This window comes from Coffea eugenioides, chromosome 6 (genome assembly GCF_003713205.1).
Source record: "Coffea eugenioides isolate CCC68of chromosome 6, Ceug_1.0, whole genome shotgun sequence".
In the NCBI taxonomy this organism is placed as follows: domain Eukaryota; kingdom Viridiplantae; phylum Streptophyta; class Magnoliopsida; order Gentianales; family Rubiaceae; genus Coffea; species Coffea eugenioides.
The window spans coordinates 38,261,622-38,271,545 of NC_040040.1; positions in this window are offsets into that span (position 1 = coordinate 38,261,622).

The following is a 9,924-nucleotide window of genomic DNA, read 5'->3' on the forward strand; positions in this document are numbered from 1 at the left end:
ACTCTTATGCAAATTATTATGCAAATTTATACCCTAGCCACACACTAGCAATAACAAGATGAAGCTTTTCAAATTTAAATTTACGAATTAGTACTGTGGCCCTCAAAATATTTTGAACAAATAAGTCACAAATAATGCATAACAAAAACAAAATTCTCACAACAAATAAGGAAAAGATGAAAGACTTCCCGAGAGCTAGAAAACGAGAACAGAGGAACAAAGAAATGAGAGGAAACTTGGAGGATACTATTAACAATCTGATTATCTCTGTTTCTTACATAAAGCACCGAGTATAAGGTCTTATATAAACCATACCAACCGGCAATTCCAAATCAACAATGGAAAAAATTAAACCAATACTAATCGGACTCCTCTACTAGCTTCCTGAACTAAACAAACTAAATAATAATAAGACTTCGTATAAAATCTTACATTACCTCCCTTAAACCAATATTTTCAAACCACATTATACCAAGCATCTTCTTTAACTTCGGAAACAACTGCACTTTCAATAGTTTCATAAAAATGTCTTCAACTCCACTTTTAATAGTTTCATGAAAATGTCTGCCATTTAATCTTCAATCTTGCAATAATCAATGGTAATCTTCTAATCTTGAATTGGTCTTGAGCTAGTTTACAAATGAAGTGAAACTTGATATCAATGTGCTTGCTTTGCCTATGAAATACTTGATTCTTTGACAACTCAGTGCCAGACTAGCTATCACAATTAATCTTGCTAGGAATAACTTGTTCATAATATACAAAATCAAGCATTCTTGTCAACCATAATATTTGAGCAGCACTATATGCAATTGCCATGTACTTTGCCTCGGTTGTAGATAACACCACCACTTGTTGCGTGTTTTAATACCATGAAAACACACTATTAGCGGGATAAAAAACATGACATGCTTCTCCATTGAATCATATCACTAACCTAATCATTGTCTGTAAAGCCAATAAAACTAGAATTGTCAGCACATGAAATAAAAATACTATCAGATTGTGTATCTTTAATATATCTTAAGATCTTATTGGGCACTTACTAATGTGATGACGTGGAGGCTCCATAAACCTGCTAATCAACCCAACACCCAAAGAGATGTTAGAGCTTGTCGAAGTTAAGTATCTAAAACTTCCAACCAATCTCTTTCAACTGGAGTCAATATAGGTTTGGCAGTATCTATCTTAAATCTCTTCAATATGTCACTTGCATAATTTTTCTGTGTTATAAATATGCTACCAACTGTTTGAGAAACCTCAATGCCAAGAAAATATGACATTAATTCCAAATCAATCATCTCAAAATGACTAATTATAGCCTTTCTGAACTCTGAAATCACGTTATTATTGAAAGTAAAAATTAGATCATCCACATATAAGCATGCAACAAGAATATTACCACCAGGATTAAATTTGATATACAAAGTATGCTCATATAGACATCTAAGAAATTTATTCTCAACAAAGTAAGAATCAATATGGGAATACAATGCTGAAGGGGCTTGCTTCAAACCATTGTTTGATTCTAGTGATCATCTCTGGCAGCTTCGTCAAAAGTAATTGAATCACAATCTACAAATAAAGCAAAGTTTATAATATTTTTATCAAACAAATTATTATTATCACTAACAACATAATCATTCAAGCAAGCTGGCATGCAATATTCTCATTGTAGACGACTAGATAATTGTACAGGACTTAACTGCACCCTAAAAGATGAAGGATTACTACTATGTCGTTTGGATTGCTTTACTAGTTGATTAGAAGAATTCTCCTCACCCAAATATGATGGCATTGGTGGATGCTTTGGTGTAGAATATGACACTTTCTTAAACTAATCTCAAGTTCCTTGCTCATCAAACATGACATCTCTACTAATAATCACCTTCCCTATGTCTGGATTGAACAGCCTGTGTCCTTTGATCTCATGACTATAGCTAAGAAAAATGCACTTTTCTGCTTTGTCAACTAACTTTTTTTTTACAGCATCTAGGACATGGAAATAGACAAGATAACCAAATATTTTCAAATGAGAAATATTTAATTTTTTACCAGCCCATAACTCTGTTGTGTCTTCCCAATTGCATAGGAGACCTATTAGAAACATAAGCAGCACAGGAAACAGCTACCACCAAAAACCTTTAGGCATATTCTTAGCATTACATCATTGACCTCACCATATCTATCAAAGTGCAATTCTTTCTCTCCACTACTCCATTCTGCTGAGGAGTGTATTTGGCTGTCAGCTAATATTTAATCCCATGTTTCTCCAAAAATCATCGCAAACAACAAATTCAGTGCCTCTATTTGTTTTCAAAATTTTAATAAAATGGTCACTCTACTTCTCTACATACACTTTAAAACTCTTAAAAATAGCACAGGCATTAGATTTATTCTTTAAAAAATATACCCAAGCTTTTCTGCTAAAATCATAAATGAATATAATAAAATAATTACTACCACCATTCGAATGTACTTCAACTGAACACAAATCAAAATGTATCAACTCCAAGGGTTGACTAACCCTCCAAACCTTGTCTTTGGGAAAAGGATCTCTGTGTTTCTTTCCCAAAGTAAAAGACTTGCAATGCTTAGTAGAAAAATCAATGGAAGGCAATCCATACACCATATTTTTCTTAGCAAGAAAACTGAAACTCCCAAAATTCAAGTGACTAAAGCATTTATGCTATAAGCAAAAGTAAGGCAAATCATGGCAATTAAGAGTGATAGGTCATTACAATTAGTATTCATAAATTCCTTTGCCATTAGTACCAGATGATCATCAGTAATAATACCAATGCCATTTTTAAATAGCAAATCATATCCTCTCAGAAAGTTACCCAAAACTCAGCAAATTATGATAAAAGTTCGGCACATAGAAAACATTAGAGATAAAATTAGATTTACCATTTTTCATAGTAATACCAATTTTTCCTTTTTCAACCACAGGAACCCTTTCATTGTTGTCAAATTTAACAAAAGATTTGAAAGACTCATCAAATTAGCAAACATATTTTTATCATTACACATATGGTTACTGTGATCAAAATCTAAAAACCAATTCTTCTTCTTATTTTCTTCCACCATTGAGTTAGAAAATAAAATGGTCTCATCTTTTCCATCATTATCCTCTACCATATTAGCATGCTTACCTTTATTGAGAGGATTAACACTCATTTTTAGAATGACCAATTTTTTACAATTATGGCACTAAATATTACGTCTGCGAGAATTATTACTATTTTTTTGCTCACTATTAGGATAAATATTGTTACCACTCTACTGCTAAAAATTACCTCTGGCATGACCTCTAAAATTGTCTTTTCCATGGCCTCATCATCTTCCTCTGAAATTTAGATTCCACTAATTCGAAGCATGACCCTTCTTCTTGGGTTTATCTATCTGCACTTACAATGCCTTCTCCATTGTTTCTTTTTCTGCATCATCTTCCACCTTCCTATTAATTCTCTGTTCTTGAAGAATTAATGAAGCTTGCAATTCTTCAATAGTCATGATTAAGATATCTTTGTTTCTTGAATCACAACTACCATATGATCATATTTCACGGGTAAAGTATTGAGATCTTTTACTACTAGCATCTCACCATTGTGATCATGACCATTAGTTCTATCTAATTTTTTATGTTGATCAACCTGAAAAAATATGATTCAATGGTTTCTGATTTTTCATGGTGCTCTTCAATATTAATAGATTATTTTTTCTGAACTCTGTCAATTCCTTTGTATGTCTTCACCAAAATATCACATGCCTATTTTACAACCTTGGTGTTAGCAATTTTTTCAAAAATTGAAGCAGAATTTGAGACAATGCGATACTTCCTTACCTCCTGATGCTTGCATTAGCATTTGTAGCAATTTCTTGCTGAACAAATTGAAGCAAATATATGCCTCAAGATGAGTTCCATTTGAGTCCTCCAAAAAACTATAATCTTTTTTCCCTATGAGTTTTGGTACTACACATAAAATATTGGTTGGCATAGTTGATGTAGTTGGCACAAATATATCTTCGAATAAACCTGGGCCCTCAAAATATTATAAACAGATAAGTCACAAATAATATATAGTAAAATCAAGCTGCAAGACTTCTCACAACATACAAGGAAAAGATAAAAGACTTCCTAAGAGCTAGAAAACAAAAACAGAAGAGCGAAGAAACGAGAGGAAACGAGAGGAAACTTGGAAGCTATTATTAACAATCTGATTATCTCTGTTTCTTAGATAAATCTTGGGGTATAAGGTCATATATAGACCATACCAATCAGCAGTTCCAAATCAACGGCGAGAAAGATTAAATCAATACTAATCAAACTCATTTACTAGTTTCCTAAACAAAACAAACTAAGTAGTAATAAGACTTGGTTTAAAATCCTACAAATACAACTTCAACATATCTTTCAAACTTGCAATACAGATGAGAATGTTATGATTCTAACGTATTTGTAGGATAGAGAAGTAGTAGTAGAAAGAATCATGGCATGAAGCATTTCATATGCTTCTGCTTCAACATCAAAGTAAGAACTTGTTAGTCACTTTGGGACCGAACTAATCAGGAGTTGAGCCTGGTTGGACCCCAAATTGGGAGGCAAGCCCTCCACATCTGTCTCTCCATTCACAAGACTTAGAACTTGAAATCTTGCTTAAGGGACTAAGCTCCTTGCCATAAAACGAACATGGAAATTATTAAGCTGAAACTAGACTATAAACTAGGATAACTATTGAGGATCTTGACTACATAATGATTAACCTTTCAAAGGGAGTGAAGGCTTAGGTTGATTAATCCTTAGTTTTGATGATGACATAACACAATAATGATTTGGACTAATGTTTTTATATGAGAAATGATTAGGGATAGATATCTTGCAAAATGGAAAAAGAAGAAAAATAAATCAAGAATGATTAAAAAGCAATATTGTTTGTCGGACGCAAGGATGAGACGCTCAGCATAATATCGAATGTTTGACAATCAACGAGTATATATCGAACACTTCAATCGGACACTCATCCCTCCTATCGGATGTTCGACAGAAAAAGGGTTGAAACTTGAGCCTTCTGTTTACTATCGGACACAAGACTATCGGACACAGAGCAATTGGACCAGATGTTTGAGAAGGGTATCGGACGTCCAACAGGTAGAATCGAGCATCTGACGGCTCCAACAGCTAGATTCTCAACAGCTAATTTTTTGACCTTTGGAGAAACTTTTGGAACAATATTTCACCACCTATGAATACCCTCAAGTATGAGAAGAAGAGAGACCTTTGCCTACACAAAATACAAGCTTTTTAGAGCAATTTTTAGATAGAAAAATATTTTGATTGTTGTATAGGTGTGGAAAAAGTTAGATTTATGAGATTTCTCAAGAAGAGAACTAGAATCTTGTGAAGGTGAGCCTCACTTGTATAATAGTTCTTAGTTGGCTGGTTTGTTGGTGACAGGTGTCGGGCCGGTACAATAATAAAATCCTACTTACGACAATATATAAATGAATATAATGGCAAGTAGGGTCGTTTCAAGAGGGCTTAGGGGGAAAATTTGTCTACTTTCCAAGTAAAAACTAACTGAGAGTTTTGGAAAATTAAAATTAAAATAAAATACTTAATGGAAATAAAAATAATTAAATGGAAGCAAATTAAATTTAAATCGAGATTTAACAAACTCTAGCCAAGGATATAACTCCGGAGGTGATTCATATAACTGTTCATTGATGTAATAATTATTTCATTTATTCATTAATAAATAGGTTATAGTTGTCAAACATGCAATGACAACCAACTCTTCTTTACCATCTCGATTGTTAAGATACGTCCATTAACTACTTCCCTAATCAAGAACAACCCTAGGTACGCCCATAGAATTTAATTTCTTGATTGCATTAGATACTAAAAAAACTCTGTTCTAATCAATAAACACACTCTCAGGATTTATTTAAATTAGATCATATATTTTTCTAACATGAAACCAATCACATTAGTTGCCACTAATATAAGATAATTAAATAATTATGGATTTAACTGTCCTAACTGGCATTAGATTGTTAAGTTGAATTAAATATCGGGTGCCCATGATATTCAAACAACAAAACAACTGTGAGAAATTAAATCAGAAAACATACGAATACTAAAGAGTAAAAGAAATAGATAAAGCAATTAGATATCACAGATGTAGATGCACCAAATCCTTTGTTATTTCTCGACTAGAAAAGAGAATTAATTACTTTCCATTAAGAATAACCCAAGCAATTCCATTGATGAAAGTTGCATGAATCTCCACAATAGAAAAATAAACAGAAGAAAAGGCAAAGAGAAAGCTCCCCACTTTTGCTTGACGCGAGACTAGTCACAATACTCCAATTGAATTTTGGAGGTACTAATTATCCCTAGAGCCAGCCGACAAATTCTCCTATTTTGTTGCTTTCGAAAATAAAGCAAACTCCCAATTGGAAAAGGAAACACTCTAAAGAGATAATACTTAATTTTTTTTAATTAAATGAAATATCTAAAAGAAAAGAGAAAGTCTCTTAATATTCAGCCAACTGCCTTGCTCGAAATCCAACTCGGATTAGGAAACTTTTACGCGCAAATCCTACGTTTTTAGACTTGACAGCAACTCTTGGAAAATCACCTCTTTTATCACTTTTTGCTCCACTCCCTACAATTAGCACCGAATAAGTAGAATCCATTCAATAATACAATATTTGGTGAATAAATTGAGGGAAAATATTCATAAAATTAACAGCAATTATGCATCCTATCAATTTTTCATACACCTAAGCCATGTTTGTCCTCAAGCATGAGAACAACAATCAAGCAATACTAAATAATTGAATTCAAATAATAGCTATTATTCAAATTATCTATTAGCCGGGTACAATTAAAACACATGGCAAACATTAGTAGCTAGACTCTAGGAAATATCTCTCCGGTTAGTTTTTAAAGCCAAGGACTTTTCCAATTCCTGACTAACTAATCTAAGAAGAAAAAATATTCACCCAACAATCAATTGGCAAACGGTTCGACTATTAAGTAAAATCTAAACATTAAAACTCATGAATCAGCAGGCTAATGTTGTGACGGCCCCACTTTCCCCTAGGGTGTACCCCAGGGTTCTGCGGGTCGCCTGCCCAGCTCTCGCCGGGACTCACTCACTCACTACAGTCCTCCAATGAAGTATAAGATAAATCTCAAATATTACATTCAATTCTCCAAGAATTACATATCACAAGTACCAGAAAGTAAAACCTAGAAAAACTGATAACTACAACCACCACGCCAACTATGTACATCTTACTCGTCAACTTTTAACAAATACAAATTCAAGTATTCTATAGCTCAAAATCTAACCACCTTCCCGAGCGATCCCCGTACTGTCCCCCTGCTAAGGAAAACAAATGGAACGGGGTAAGCTATATGCTTAGTAAGTAAACAGGGGCAAAAGCGTAAATTTTCACGTATCAACCAATTATATGGTAAGAGTAAAGCAAAAGCAGAAAGATAACATCACATAGTAAGGATACGGGTGGCTCCAAAGCCAGATCGTTTGCCATGTGTGACCTCCTGCCGACACTCCGTCGACCTCAAATAATGGTCCGTAGAACTTCACTTGTACACCCACCGTACACCTTATCACCCTCTCTGGCCAGGCACCTCACAAACTTGCTCGAGCGAACGAAATCACAAACTTGAGCTTGGTTCACAAGCTCGGGTCACAAACTTGGTCCACATTCTCGGTGAACCGGATTCACAAACTTGGTGACCTCAGACTAAGTTGGACTGGCTTCGACCAAGCCCTGACCGGCTCGAATAGTCCATCTAGGTCGGAAGATCAACCCCAAACTCACAAACTTCACAAAATTATTCAAAAGTCACCCCGAGCCACAAGCTCAAGGGTTTTAGTTTCAAAATTGCTCATATACACAAGCCATGTACAAATATGTGCGCAAGTTAGGGTTTAGGTCGAGTGCGATAAAGTACACCCTCGCCTAGGTACCCTCTTCATACATATCGAAACACATAAGCAACTAACACACAAGAGCGGCCTGAATACTTACACAACGAACAAGGATAACAAAAGGACGAAATTCGCGTCGCGAAAAGTAGCTAGTAGGCCCCACCGGCTCCACCTAGGTCACCACCGTCTGAAATAGAAGATTGCATCACATAGTATCACAAACGGCTACTAATATGCCTAAAACAAGCAAAACGACAAAATTGGCACATGCATGTGCGGAAACGGCATACGGAAACGGGAATGGCGGCCTAGCCGTTTTGCCGTCAAAACTGTTTTGAGCACAATCGAGGCTACAAGTGTCGGATCAAGGTACATGAGGTACCGTTGCGAAGCTAAGAGAAAAGTCTATAACTTTTATGAAGACACTTAAATCCGGATCTGAACAGAGATGGGTCGAAAGTATGGAAAACAGTGCCAGAAATTTGCACTTTAAGGTGACGGACAGGGTATGTTTGCTGGATCGTAACTCCTAGCTCACAAATCCAAATCAAGAAATTCCAAAGGCATTAGAAATCTGAGACATAAGGCTACAATGTTCATGAAGATAACTTAGTCCAATTTCCAGTGTAACCTGATCAAATTCCCAATCCATGTAACCTGGTTTCAACTATTCGGCTAATCCACCGTACTGCATTCAAGTGACCATATCTCAGTCTACCAAGGTCCGTTTAAGGTGTTCTTGGTGGCGTTACAAAGCTAAGACAGAGCACTGGAACTTTCATGTTTTGGTGAAAGGCTAAATCCAAACTGATTATAGTGAATAAATTCAACCAAAAGGACTAAACTGTCCACGCGGAACTCTGGAAAGTGACCTAAATCAGCGAGGGTATTTTGGTCTTTTCACGAGTTACGTTGCTCCGATTGAGCTGAAATTTTGTAGGCACCTATAAAATACCATTCTATACAACTTTCATGTTTTATGCCAAGCCCAATTCGGCCTCTAACATGGTGCAACAAAAACGGACAGAAAGGGGAAAAATTTTCCAGAAATCTGGAATCTTTTGGTTTCAATGATAGTTTTCTTAATTTCTTGCTACACTTGCTACCAAAACCCCCTATATAACTTTGGATACAACATATATCAATCATACATCAAGTATAGGCAGAAATTAATCAAACCCTAACTTACCTATCTCATCCAAAATCATCACATCAACTTGCATAACTTGTAATCAAACCCAAAACATGAACTATTTAACATCTTAAACAAGAATAAAAGGATCAAAGCCATAGATCAGATTTTATACCTCAAAAAGAAGGCTTGCAAGAGTGATCCTCCACTATTTCTTGAAATTTTTGGTTCCCTTAGCTTCCCAAGCTTCCAAACTTACGATCAATCGGTTTAGAATTCGATTTTAGCACTTGGTTGGTGTAAATCAAGAAGAAAATGGTGCAACTCTTGCTCTCCCTTTCTCTCTCTCCTTACTCGGCCAAGATGCAGAAAATAATGAAGGAGATTAAGCTAAGTTTGTCTTATAAGAAGGTAGAAAGATAAGAATTAATTCTAACCACAAGTTTGGCCAACACTTGGCTTAACCTCAACCACAAAAATTTTCTCTTTCCTTCCTTGCATTTGAGCCACAAATTTCGGTCAAGCTTAGCTGTAAATTAGGAGATATTTTACTCAAATATCAATAGACTTGTATGGGAAGAAAGTGGTGGTCAGGTGGTGCGTTCAATCGGTAGTGCGCGGGACCCTCCGGTTCGCGCCGTTTTTCTTAAAAACACACGTACTAGGGTTTTTACTTCCTATTCACTAACCTTGTATCATTGCTTCTAATCACATATTATTTCTTACTTAAAAGTCATTTTTAATCACCAAATTTGATCCTTGCTCCATACTGAAATTTCATCCGGCGAAAAAATCGCGAAAACCCTAATTTGCTCCAATCTT